Source organism: Sparus aurata, chromosome 14 (assembly GCF_900880675.1).
Source record: "Sparus aurata chromosome 14, fSpaAur1.1, whole genome shotgun sequence".
NCBI classification, from domain to species: Eukaryota; Metazoa; Chordata; class Actinopteri; order Spariformes; family Sparidae; genus Sparus; species Sparus aurata.
The window spans coordinates 1,393,792-1,407,054 of NC_044200.1; the positions used below are offsets into that span (position 1 = coordinate 1,393,792).

The 13,263-nt window shown below is 42.3% G+C and overlaps 1 long non-coding RNA gene across 1 annotated transcript; it reads right to left on the bottom strand.

The window, feature by feature from the left end:
- Positions 1-530: 530 nt before the first annotated feature.
- Positions 531-1,235, bottom strand: LOC115595726 (uncharacterized). Its single transcript, XR_003986768.1, has 3 exons — positions 1,132-1,235; positions 860-903; positions 531-732 (listed from the first exon to the last, which is right to left on the bottom strand). It is a non-coding gene; the product is annotated as an uncharacterized LOC115595726 (long non-coding RNA).
- Between the last annotated feature and the right edge of the window lie 12,028 nt (positions 1,236-13,263).

Consider the following 13,263-nt stretch of genomic DNA (forward strand, 5'->3'; position numbering starts at 1 on the left):
GCCCACCAGGTATTGATGGAAAGACGATAAAGCCTATTAAGACAAATTTTCTTGTGACAATGCTTATACACTGTCTTGTTGGTGTATGTGTACTATTATGTCTAATAAACTTAAACCTACACCATCCTCCCAGTCCCGTTATTCTATACAGTACTTAGCGGAAACCAAAAGGCTGCTTGGTCTAGTTAACCTCCTGAACAATGTACAACATATGATGGGATTCTGAAATTGGGACAGAGAGGAATAGAGGTGAGACATGATCATTGATGAATATTAAAATGAATAAATGACAGATTTAGTTTTATTTTCATAGACTGTTAATTCACCACATCAATAAACAGCACAGCAACACAGAATATTTCCTCAAACATGGCAACCTTTAAAAAGTGAAAGGAGACAAACAGAGAAAGGTGAGAAAGAATAACACTTGCTGGACTTACTTATATGATCACAGTACTGGTATCTCAAAAAATGTGGGAAAATAGTTGTGTCATATACTCTATACAGTTCTTACTAAGAGGAACCTCCTGAACAAGCGATGAACAATGTATAATGGGATCCTGAAAAATAGGACACAGAAGAACAGAGATGAGATGAATATTAAAATGTATACATGACAGACTGTGATTAAGTGATATTTTCACAGACTATGTACTCACCACATCAATAACCAGTCTCCACAGCAGCAACACTCAGCACAGCAACACAGAACATTTCCTCAAACATGGCAAACTTTAAAAAGTGAAAGGAGACAAACAGAGAAAGGTGAGAAAGAATGATACCTGAAGGACTTGCTCAGATGATGTCAGTACTGGTATCTTCAAAAACAGTTGAATCATGTTTTCTATACAGTACCTACTTAGAGGAAACTATGGCAGGCTTCCAAAAATGAGTGACAGCATCCTATAAGAGACAGTGAGAGGTTAAGGCTGGAAGAAAACAGCTGTCCCATATATACAATACCTCATTCTTATCTTTATTCCACCCAGTGTCCTATGCATTAAGACCTATAAAGATGCACTAATTCTAATTAATTCTAATGAAAAAATTTTCTGAGCACTTTACTTGTTTGCACTCAAGTCATGGAGCCCTCAGTGAAGTGAACCGGCCCACCAGTTCATCACTTCTTACCTGAAGTTCAGATTCCCCTCCAATCGCACCAGCGGCAGCCGCGGTTCTCTCCTCCTCCTGCCTCCCCTTCCCCTCATCCACCTGACGGCCACCTCCGCCATCATTAATGTTATCTGCGGCCGCTTCGGGTGCCGCTGCTGCTGAAGACGACGCTCCGCCATAGCCACCAGCAAAATTCTGTGCAAATGCCTGAAGGGCCTGTCTCTTTTTAGCTCAATTCTTTTCCGCGCCTCCTTTCCTCTGAGTGCTGTTCACCATTTTCGTGATCTTCTCTCTCTGTATGATTGATTGATTGACAGCCGAGGGCCAAGAGGGAAGGCATCGGCCCGCGGCTGTAATTGGTCCAGCCCAGAATCAATCATGACTAATGGGCCGAACTACTAGTTTTGTGTACCAATAGGTATTATGATTAATACCATTACTAATACTAGTACCATTATTTAAAAAAAAAAAAAAGAAAAGAAAAAGGCCCGGCCCAATATCACCATCGGGCGGTATGCCCGATGGCCAGTCCACCCCTGCTCCTGCCTGCAGGTCTGACAGTGTCTTGGTTTGTCTGTCAAAATACAGTTTTTCTTTCTCTTGCTTTTCTTTCAGCTGACCGCGTACTTGGACAGCACCCTCTGGAGTAAGGAGTGAGACTGAAGTTGGCAGTTTCCCTTTGAGCCGCCATCCCATTAGCAGCTGGGCTGGTGATAATCCTACTTCTTCTAGCGGTGTGTTGCGATACTCCAGTAGTGAAATGTAGGGGTCATCATTAACCTCTGATTTTTTCTGCAGATTTTTAATCGTCTGTACTTTTCTTTCTGCTTGACCACTTGACTGCGCATGACCAGGACTGGACGTATTGTGCTTGAATTTCCACTTTTCTGCAAAATCTTTGAACTCAGCGCTGGCATACTGAGGACCATTATCAGAGATGACAACATCAGGAATACCATGCCTCACAACCATTGATTTCAGTGCGACTATGACACTACTACTGGTGGTGTCTCTCAACTATGCTATTCCAGAGAACTTGGAGAAATAAACAACACAAAGCAGAAACTCAGATCCTCTGAAGTGAAAGAGATCAGTCCCTTCTTTCTCCCATGGTCGGTCTGGTACTGGGTGTGAGAGTAGCAGCTCTCTTGGGTTGCTGTTGCGGTTCTCATTACAAGTGGGACACTGAGACACCATACCTCAATGTGTGTAGACATGTGTGGCCAATACAAAACATCTCTGGCTCTTTCTTTGTACTTAACAATTCCTAAGTGTGGTTCATGGATCTTGTTAAGCATGTTTTGTCTCAGCTGATGTGGAACTATGAGCTTTGCTGCTTTGAACATCAGCCCAGATGTGTGTGTGATTTCATCTCTAAATCTCCAGTAGGGCTGAATTTCTGTTGGTACTGCACTTTTATCATCTGGCCAACCTGTTAATGTTATGGCTTTCAGTAAATGCATTTCGTGGTCCTCCGCTGTAGCTGCCATGAACTTCTGCAGTTTTTCCTCTGACATGGGTAGATGATGTGTGATCATGTTTACCTCTAACTCTTTCTCCAGCAGCTCTTCATTCTTCTCGTTGAGGAATGCTCTACTCAATGCATCTGCTTTATGCAGATCCTTGCCCGGTTGATAGGTGACTTTAAGGCTGTATCTTTGAAGCCTAAGCAGCATCCCCTGAAGTCTCATGGGAGCTTGGTGCAAGGGTTTTTTGAAAATACTCTCTAGCGGCTTGTGGTCACTCTCAACCTGAATGTTTTTACCATATACATACTGGTGGAATTTCTCATATCCATAGACAATGGCAAGTAGCTCTTTTTCAATCTGTGCATACCTGCGCTGACAGTCAGTGAGTGCCCTTGACCCGTAAGCTACCGGTTGTACATCCTGCAGTATGACTGCGCCGATGCCTTCTGAGCTGGGCTGGAGCGTTGGTGACCAGCTGTTTAAGATTCTCAAAACTCCTCTTTTGTGTTTCTTCCCAGTGCCACTCCGTGTCACCTTGCATTGATGTCTGACAGATTCGGAATGAACTTTGTAAGGTACTGAATCATCCCCATGAACCTCAGCAGTTCCTGTTTATTCTACGGGTCTGGGAGCTGTGTCACTGCTCTCACTTTTTCCTCATCTGGTCTCAGTCCACTGGCACTGAGTATGTGTCCTATGTATTTAATCTCTTTTGTCCTGACAAAGCACTTGTGTTTATTCAGTTTCAGGTTATTCTCTTTTGCTCTCTCTAGCAACAACCTCAATCTGTGGTCGTGCTCTGCGAAAGAGTCTCCCCAGACAAGTAGGTCATCAATGATGTTCACAACTCCATCTAGTCCTTCAATCATCTGCGCAATAGCCCTCTGAAACACCTATGGAGCAGATGAGATCTCAAACGGTAAACGCAGGTATCTGTATCTTCCAATGGGCGTATTAAATGAGAGCTTTCATCATCAGGTTTTATCTGCCAAAAGCCCTGATTGGCGTCTAGTACTGAGAAATACTTAGCATTTGGCATACGGGAAACGAAAATTGGAAAAGAGATCTCAGTAGTGTCTCATTCATTTCTCCTAGACAACTATGAGATCTATGTGAGACCAAAGTGAGGCTGTGGCTGATTTCTCCTGTTTCTCAATTGTTTCTCCTGAGAAACAGGTGCAGAAAATCTCAACTTGGGCTCCCTGTAAGTTTCAAAGGAGATCTCATCAAGCTCTCAATGAAGTTTCAGAATGTCTCCCCAGTGCTGGAAAGGAGCAAGGTTTAAGCGGTAAAGTCTCAAGTCTCACCTATTGCTCCTAAGGAATTTTAGGAGAAACAAATGAGAAATGTTTGAGACCAAAAAAGACTACAACGAGACTGAAATGAGAACTCTCATTGAGCTCCTTTATGGCTCCATAGCCATGAAGGAGCAAGCTTTGAGCAGTAAAATTTTCCTCTGGGCTGTTAACCCACTCAGTTGGCTCCATCTGCCTGGTTATTGCTCCCAATTTCTCCATGCACTGTAGTTCCTCAATTACTCTCTCTACTGTCTCTGAGTGCTACAGGAATCCTTCTGGGAGCGTGTACGACAGTGTGGTCAATCTGTATATGATGCTGACCAGGTAAGCAACCTAGTCCGGTGAAAAGATCCTCATGGTCTTTAAGGATGTCATTTTCCTTTCCATCTTCATGCGTCCTCTTCACTGAGCCTAGTTTCACACATGTGGCTCATCCCAGTATTGCCAGAACATCTTCTTGTGTGATTTCAAACTCAACCTTGTGTTTCTGGCCTTTGTATTAACATGTTAATGCACTTTTGCCCAGTGGCGCTATCTTCTGGCCAAAGAAAGCAACAAGTTTACTTTACTCACACTGAGCTTTCCTCTGACATACAGTTCATTTAATGTTTTAACAGACATTGCGTTGCAGTCTGCACCTGTGTCCAGTTTAAAAGTCACAAATTTGTTGTTTATTTTCAGTCTTTCAGTCAATTTTTCTTCCTCGGTTTCTGTTTGTGCAGACTCCATCACTCATCACTCAATCACCCATACTCCTTTCTGAATGTGCCAATAAACATGTCATTTTCTTCCTCACTTTGTTCTACTGCATGTACATTCTTTCTCTGTTGGTGCTGCCGATTCTGTGATCTGCACATCTTGGCGATGTGATTTTACTTGTTGCATGCTTTACATGTTTGGCCAATAGCTGGACGTTTTTTAGTTCCATGTTTGAAACCACATCTGCTGCAACTTGACTCATTTTGTTCTGTGTTAGCTTTCACTTTATCTTTTTGTCTTTTGTTAATTTCTACTTCTTCCTACAGTACTTTAACTTGGCTGGTTGTTATTTCACTTGCACAACATTTATTAATGGCTTTTTGTAGGGTCAGATCTGTTTCTCTTAACAGTCCCCCTCTCACTTGGTCTTCAATAATACCACAAACAATTGTGTCACATACCAGGGAGTCGTGCAACTGTCCAAATTTACAGTCCGTGGCCTTATTTTTTTAAATCAGTTGCATACGAATCAACGGACTCTGACTGCTTCTGGGCTCATGTGAAGAACATGTGCCGTACGTAAGGTAAGTTCTTTCTTGGCTCACAATAGTCCTCAAACTTCTTCTTCAGCATGTCTATTTTGTCTTTCTCGCCGTCCGCGAAGACAAACATATTACAGACTTTAATCGCCCCCTCTCCCACAACGTGAAGAAATGTTGCACACTGCACCTTCTCGGATTTCTCCACGATGCCACTGGCAGTACAGAAGAGCTCAAAACGCTGACTCCAGTTCCTCCAGTTTTCGGCAAGATTGCCTTGCAACAAACTCGTTGGTGGTTGAAACTGTGACATACTGTCACTCTTCCTCCGCCTTCACTTCTGACACCATGTTATATAGATGAGGCTTGACAACCAACTTTATATGTGAACGTAACTTTACTGTTCATCTACTCAATTCACAGCCATAACAAAGAGTAGCATTCCTAGCCACGCTTCTTGATGTACTTCCTTATCACATCACTCCCCTATGGTAAGTCTAAGGTTCACAAGCCTATTACATTACAGTATCCATGGTTCTATTGTCATATTATGCTTGGCAACTATCATTGTCTCTGTCAAAGAAACTTTGCAAGTGGTCTCCTCCGCTACATTGGTAAAGTACCAGTGGAACCGCGAAAGACTAAGAAGTCGGAGAATTAACAGATCAAAACAGAGTAAAGGGCAGCTATCCGGTCTCAAATCCACAGAGTGAGCAGTCGTGGCGTCTGCTCTGCTCCTGCCTGCCCCAGCTGGCCCCCACACACTGGCTGCCGCCTGCGCAGCTGCGTGAGAGAGGGGACGGGAGAGACCCAAGTGCTGCTGCAGAGTAGCCGTGGACTGCGATGACTCTGAGCTGCATGTGAATTTCCAATCCGGTCTCACGGGAAATCGTGAAACTGTCACGCAAATTAATCTATTGTTTCGTGCGTGCCAGCACGATTTCCTCATTTTTTTCGTGCTCCTCAGAATGAATTTAACGCATTAACGCATTTCAATTGGAAGTTAATTTCGTGCGTACAAGCACGACAGTCAAAGGCCACGGCGCAAGGGGTTTGATTTATTTAATTGAAAATCTCATTTCATAGTGGGGGGGGGACAATAAACATTAACATTTTAGAGAATAATTCCGGGGGGGCCAAGGAAAAAAAGTTGTAGCCTGTCTTTTATACAACATCTTTTACCGCAATTTGAGGCTTTAGTCTCTCTATCTCTCCAACAGGCAGGCAGAAGACCTTTCTAAGCACTGGCTGAGTCCACCTGCACATGTCTAGATTTAAAACAAAATGATTGAAATCAAATTAACATGTACACATGCAATGAATAAACTAATTCTCAGGCAAACATCTAAGTTTGTTTGTCAGATTTCTCATAATCAGATAACTGCCTTTTTCCAGATGAAAGATATCAGATTATGCTATTCTCTCTCTCTCTCTGACAGTGTTGCACTCTTGCACTGTCAGCATGTTCAAATCAAATGTTTTAAAAAATGTTATCAAAAGTAATGATAATTACAATAATTGCATTATACTGTATTAGTCCTTACCCTACCTGTATACAAGTTCTTTTTTATTCACCCAGCAATACAAAACAATGGTATTAGGTGGAAGGTGGCAATAATACACTTTATGTGAACACATCTGACATAAATGCCTTTGTTCACTGTTCTAACTCCCAATGCTCAAAAACTGACCTGAGACAGATGGCTCTGTCTGACTGGCTCTGGCTCTCTGTGCTCTGCTGTATTTTCTGACTTGGCTTTCCCTAATGAATTCATTATGAAACATTTCCATAAGAACTTCATTCCTTTCTTATTGATATCTTATATCAAATTGTCTTGTTGTAACTTGGGTCTTCATACTTGGCGTTTTGGTGCACTGAAAAATGAGCGGATGTCTATCTTTTTTCTTTTCTCTGCCATTTCAACTGACCTGGCTGACACACACACACACACAGCAATATTTACTGTTAAATGTTTACAACTCCAGAATGAATATCATGTGTAATAATAGGATCTGACACTTGTGACAATACTGCTAAAAAAATCTGTTGAAAATTCATTAAGTTGTGACAATTTAATTGGAGAAACAAAAAACAAAGTAGATACAGTATCTTCTAGTTAACTGAACATATTTCAAGACAATTAACTCTGGATAACTGGATAAAACCTTCCTGGAAATAAATCTAAAATGTCTGATTCTGACATTTATATCCAGACAGTCTTTTAAAATGACAAAAATAATTATTACTGCTTTTGTCCTGTCCTGTCCTGTCCTGTCCTCTCCCTCTCCTCTCCTCACTGTGTGTGACTATCACTATCTGTAGCTTTTAAGTTAGATTAACAGCACTCGTAATTGAGTAGGCTTTTTAACAATGCAGGATAAATGTTGTAGACAGCCTGGACCTGGCGCCTTTTGTAAATGGGATGCGTTACTTATGTAACTATGTCTGTGTGGTGTACATACCTTTTACCCTGCAAAGCACGTTGTGAGTAGCAGGCTCCGTCCACAGGCTGCTGCAGCTGCTAGCTCCGCCTGTTGGAAAGAGTGTGGGGGGGACTAAAAGATTTTACTTTAAAGATGTAAATAGCACATTATTGCGCGCTTATAATGAGCACCGCTTACATTGTGCTTTCAATAAATGCTACTGCATTGTTTAAAAATTATTAATTGTGTCTCAAATTATTCTAGGGGGGGACAGCTTTACTGGAGGGTGGACATGTCCCCCCTGTCCCCCTGGGATTTCCGCTTATGCTCACGCCCTCATCCATGTAGCATTAGACCACTACCACATCCCTCAGCACATCAGGAGAATGATCACCAGCTACTTTGGTGGAATCCAGCTATGGTTCAAGACAGCCCGTTTTACAACACAGTGTCAAAGCCTGGAAAGTTGCAAAGTGCAGAGTCGTAATGACATACAGAGACTCCCAGGATGAACAAGTCAGACATTCAGGCATCATCACAAGTAGAGCTGTCCCAAACGATTATTTTTCAAACGATTAATCTAGCGATTATTTTTTCGATTAGTCAACTAATCTAACGATTAATTTAACGTTACGTGACCAAACAAAAGTAACGTAGTAACTGTAACTGTCGTTGGTAACTTATATGAGGAAAAAATACCGCAGTTGTAGGCGGAGCAGCGTCTGTCCTCCTGCCTGTCCTACCAACGCTTTGTCACATTTCTGCCCGAAAAACAGCGTCTTTCACCGGCATAAACCCTTAACTCACTCAAGTGGTTGTGTTGATCGAAATCCCCGCGATGGTCAGCCCTCCCGACTGAGACTTCAGTGAACTTTCCCCCAGAAAACAGCCTCCGTCCCCGCAAGTGACAGAGTCACGCAGCGACCTGTTTACTGATGGCGATTATGTAATAATGTAATTTAGCGCGAACAACGTAACTCTTTCACCTTCCAGGATGTTTGGGGGGGGGTTCTTAATCACTAAACATTATATACGGTCCGGGGGTTTAGAGTGACAGGGGGGACACCTGGGAAACACCCTGACGTCATCATCATGACGTGTATCGTCACGTCTCTTTAGGAGTGACAGCGCAGCTTTCTGTGTGAATTACACGGCGGTTCGTCTTTATTCCAGCGGCGCTTCGCTCTGTGTGAATGACCAACGGCGGAGAATTGACGAACCGCCGCGGCGGCGTTAATGCGGCATCTCTGTATGAGAGGGGCTATTCTCAGCCTCCGCAGGTACTACCACTTCCTGTTTGGGACGATGCGCCGACCCAAATTATTCATGTCGACGAATTTATGTTGTCGATTACGTCGACTACGTCGACACGTTGTCCTAGCCCTAATCACAAGATTAGCTGACTCATCTGTTGCATAAGCTGAGAGCATGCTGAAGCTATATGACATCATTGGAGTGCCATGCACAGGAAGACAGGGTCTTGGAACCTCCGATTTCCAACAGTGGAGGAAGGCAGGAACCAGTGACAGAAGAGACATGATTCAAGAGGAGGTATGGAATCTTGACGAGGAAGGACAAAGGTCAAGGGTAGTGGAGCTAGCTTCCCAAGGAGCCTGGACCAAATGGGACCTTCCCAAGAGGAAGATCACCTGGGCTGACCCATGGAGACTGGAGCCGTTCCGCATCTCCTTCCTGCTGAGATCAGTGTATGACACACTCGTAACCCCAACAAATTTGCACAAGTGTGGGGCATGAGATTGTGCAAGCTTTGTGGGGAGAGAGGTACCATGGCACACATCCTGTCTGGGTGTAAAATAAAACCCCCAAGGAAGGTACAGGTGGCGCCACGACAAGGCCTAAGAGCAGGAGAGAAAAAAGAAACAGCAACCACTTCAGAAAACAACATCAATCCAGATTGTAAGGGAGGGAAAAAAGCCACCAACCACAGTAACAACAAGAACCAGTCTGCTATGTGGGAAATGAAGGTCGACCTGGGGGGAAGGCTTAAGTTCCCCCAGAACCCTGAGGCCGAACATGGTACTGTTGTTTAAAGAGGCAAAAAAGATCATCCTCATAGAACTTACAGTCCCATGGGAAGAGGGGTGTGAACAGGCCGTTGAAAGGAAGAGCACCAAATACCAAGACCTTCTGCATGACTGAAGGGGGAAAGGATGGCAGGCATGGCTGTTCCCGGTCGAGGTCGGCTGTAGAGGATTCCCTGTTCAGTCAGTGTGGAGAATGCTCACAGCTATTGGAATGACAGGGAAGGAGAGAAAAACAGCAGCTCGTAGGATGGGGGAGGCAGCAGAAAGAACCTCTTGCTGGTTATGGAGCAGGAAAGAGGAGTTGAGTTGGAAGCTAGGAGGAGTAGATGGGCAGTGACTTGGACACCACTGCAGACCCACCATCGGGATGGTGTTGCAAATAAGGGTCGAAACACCCAATGAATGATGGCATGACGCCATGTAGCACCCTATAATGTAATAATTTCCTGAAAATGTAATAACGCCTGAAAATGTAGTAAAATTTGCACTTAACTCGATCGAAAATGTAATAAAACCCAATAATGTAATAACTTCACCAATAATGTAATAAAATATCCTGACTGATATTGTAATAACATTTTTTACAGATAATGTAATTCCTTATTACATTATTAGGAATTAATTTTGTCATTTTCAGGCGGTTCTTTTTTCTTTCAAAACTGATAATATATGTTAATTTTCAGTCCAGAGTTCTACATTTTGTGTTATGAGAATCTAAGAATGTTATATACACTGGATTTGAAACAACAGAATGACTATTGAGTTAAATTGTAGACCTCGAGTACCATACAGCCATATGCACATGTGCAAATAATCAGGGACATGCAACTACATCCTGGTCCTACTGAGTGGATGATGGACTTACCTCCTTGGCAGACCAGAATTTCAGCTCAGATATAAGCTTCTATGAAGCACTGGAGACCCCAGGTAACTCTTCCCTAAACATATCCTCTTCACTTCACAGATTTCCAACAAATCACTACCTCATGAAAACAACCACAAACCAATAAAACAACTTTCAGTAAAACTTCATTCATAACACCTGCATACACATTACATGACACGTGACATAAACATAGGCCTACATGTCCACTCATAAATGGTTATTATACCACTTTCAATGTCAAATTGACATCCTACTCTATGTCAAGTGACATTATACAGTCACTAGTTTTGTTATAAAAATGATGCTTTTGATATGTTAATTAATCTCGGACGCCGGCATCCTGGCCACTAGAGGGCCTGCAAGGGAGAACTTGATCAGGGTCTCTTTCAGTGGTGGCTAGCTGAAAATATGTCCAGCAGCATTGAAGCTTTCTCCCTTTATATGATCACTTAAGTAAGTAAGTAAGTAAGTATGCAAAGTCTCTGCATCAATACCTTCAGTATACCTTCTGTAGGATACCAGAAAAAGTTTGATAATGGTAGGCTTTATACTATTTTATTGACCATGTGGCTACATGCTAGTTTTTACTGATGCTAACTTTTTGACACTTTAGCCAAGGCTTGGCTACTTCTTTAAATAGCTTACGATGTCTATCAGAAAATAGTTTGATAGAATATGATGATAAAGTGGTAGGCTACAGGCTAGATTCTTGTTATTGACCAAATGTTACATGCTGATTAAAAGTTAATTAAAGGTTGAATTATGGAGAATGTTTATTAACCCTTAGGAGTCTGGGGTATAATTGGCCGTTTTTGACTTCTTTTGATCTTACCATAATATTTCACCTTAAACACTATTCACCTTGCCTTGTTTGGTGTCATTATTTTTAGCACAACCTCACATGTGTGACTGAATAGTTATTTTTTCATTTTGACACACTGTATTAACACAATGGACCTAAAATCACAACAAACATAAAATCTGAGTAGGAAAAAGTTGGATTTTTTCACTGTGAAAACCACAAATATGTGGCTCAGTGGGTAGAGCAGGTCGTCTATCACCATCACTGCTGCTGTCACTCTTGTGCCGCTGTCCCTCCTGCAACTTCCCCCTGTTCCTCAGCAACCAAATCACTGTTTTGCCATATAACATTGTGATTGGTTGGTGTGGTGCCTTTTTCCACCAATAGGAACATGTTTTTTGCATGCAAGCACTTCCTGCTTGCGGAAACTTTCGTGAGAAAAGGCTATTTTTTCCGTTTCTTCCTGCGCCAAAGGCACAGCGAACGTGACGATAATGTTAGCGAAAAAGTGCAGCGGACATTATTTATCTTATCTACGCTTTTACTTGGCCTATCAACACAATTTAAAAACTGGTATATAGTTTGAAGGCTGCTCCAACACATACACCGGAACCAAGACCCACTGAGGCTGCGCCTCACTGCTACATCATCTTAAATCAGTCACGTGATTTGATCATGCCAGCGTGATCATAGACTCCTAAGGGTTAAAAGCTATATTTTTTAGATAAATCTCATAATATACTATCATTATGACAGTATGTTAACTGACCACTATGTCACTTGACATAGAGTAAGATGTCAATTTGACATTGAAAGTGATATAATAACTAGGGCTGTCAAAGTTAGCTTAATAACGTGTTAATAATGCATCTCCATCTTAACTCCGTTAATTTTTTTTAACGCGCGATTAACACTTGGTATTAAAAAAAAAAAAAAGAAACGCTTATTGTTTGATTTACGGCCGTCGGTGGCACCTGTAGTCTTGATCCAGAGGGTGGCAGAAGAATAAGAAAGGGAATCAGAAGAACAAGAAGCAGGGTTGACGTTTGGGAAAAACACGGTGGACTGAAAAGCGAAAGTGAAAGTAAATGGACAAAGAACTTATGAACGTCAAATTCACTTTCAAAACACTGCCAGATGGTTCGGTCGATAGGACAAAAGTTATCTGCACATACTGTCAACATAAAATGAGTTACCATTGAAGTACGTCGAGTCTCAAATGTCATTTGCAAGCCAAACACACGGCAGATGCAGAGAGCCCACCACCCCCCTCACCAAAAGCTGACATCACCATGTTTTGATCCCATTTAGGGTAAGGGGATATTTTTGGAGCCTTTCATTTTCCTGCATGATTTGAAGTGTTGAATAAACATTTTCATAAAGCAAGCATATTTGCCTAACCCTAACCCTTTCTTATGTTGTTTAAAGTATCAAGAACATGAAAAAAATACATTAAGGTAAATTTAGAACTGAAAGAAATGTGCCAAAAAAATTGCGATTAATCGCGAGTTAAAGCGAAACTCTCACCAAAAAGCAACCGAGGCTTTATTTGGGATTGAATATGAGTCAAACCTTCATGTAAAAGCATAATTACGACGAAAGAGGCACTTTTAAGATTTACCATAGTTTCGGTTTTGGGCACGTTAATTTTGAACGGGAGAGCTAGGGGCATGACACGCTAGCATCAAAATCGCTATCTTTAGAACACTAAGAAGGCTCGACACAACATGAAACTTTGCTCGTAGCATCACCAGGGTCTCTACTCATGAACACGAGCATTGAGAACACTGTTTGTGTACACAGAGTATATGAAAAAGAAGGTTTTTGAACTACTCACGTTAGCTGCTGCATCTCCTGCGTGTCGCCGTCATGGCAGGCAAAAAGTGTCGATCCCCGAGTGTGACCTGACAGGCAGGAGAGTAATGGTGAAACGCTCCTCAAGCGTGCCTGTCAGGTCGCACTCATCGTTGGTTTGCGGTTGTTTTCAT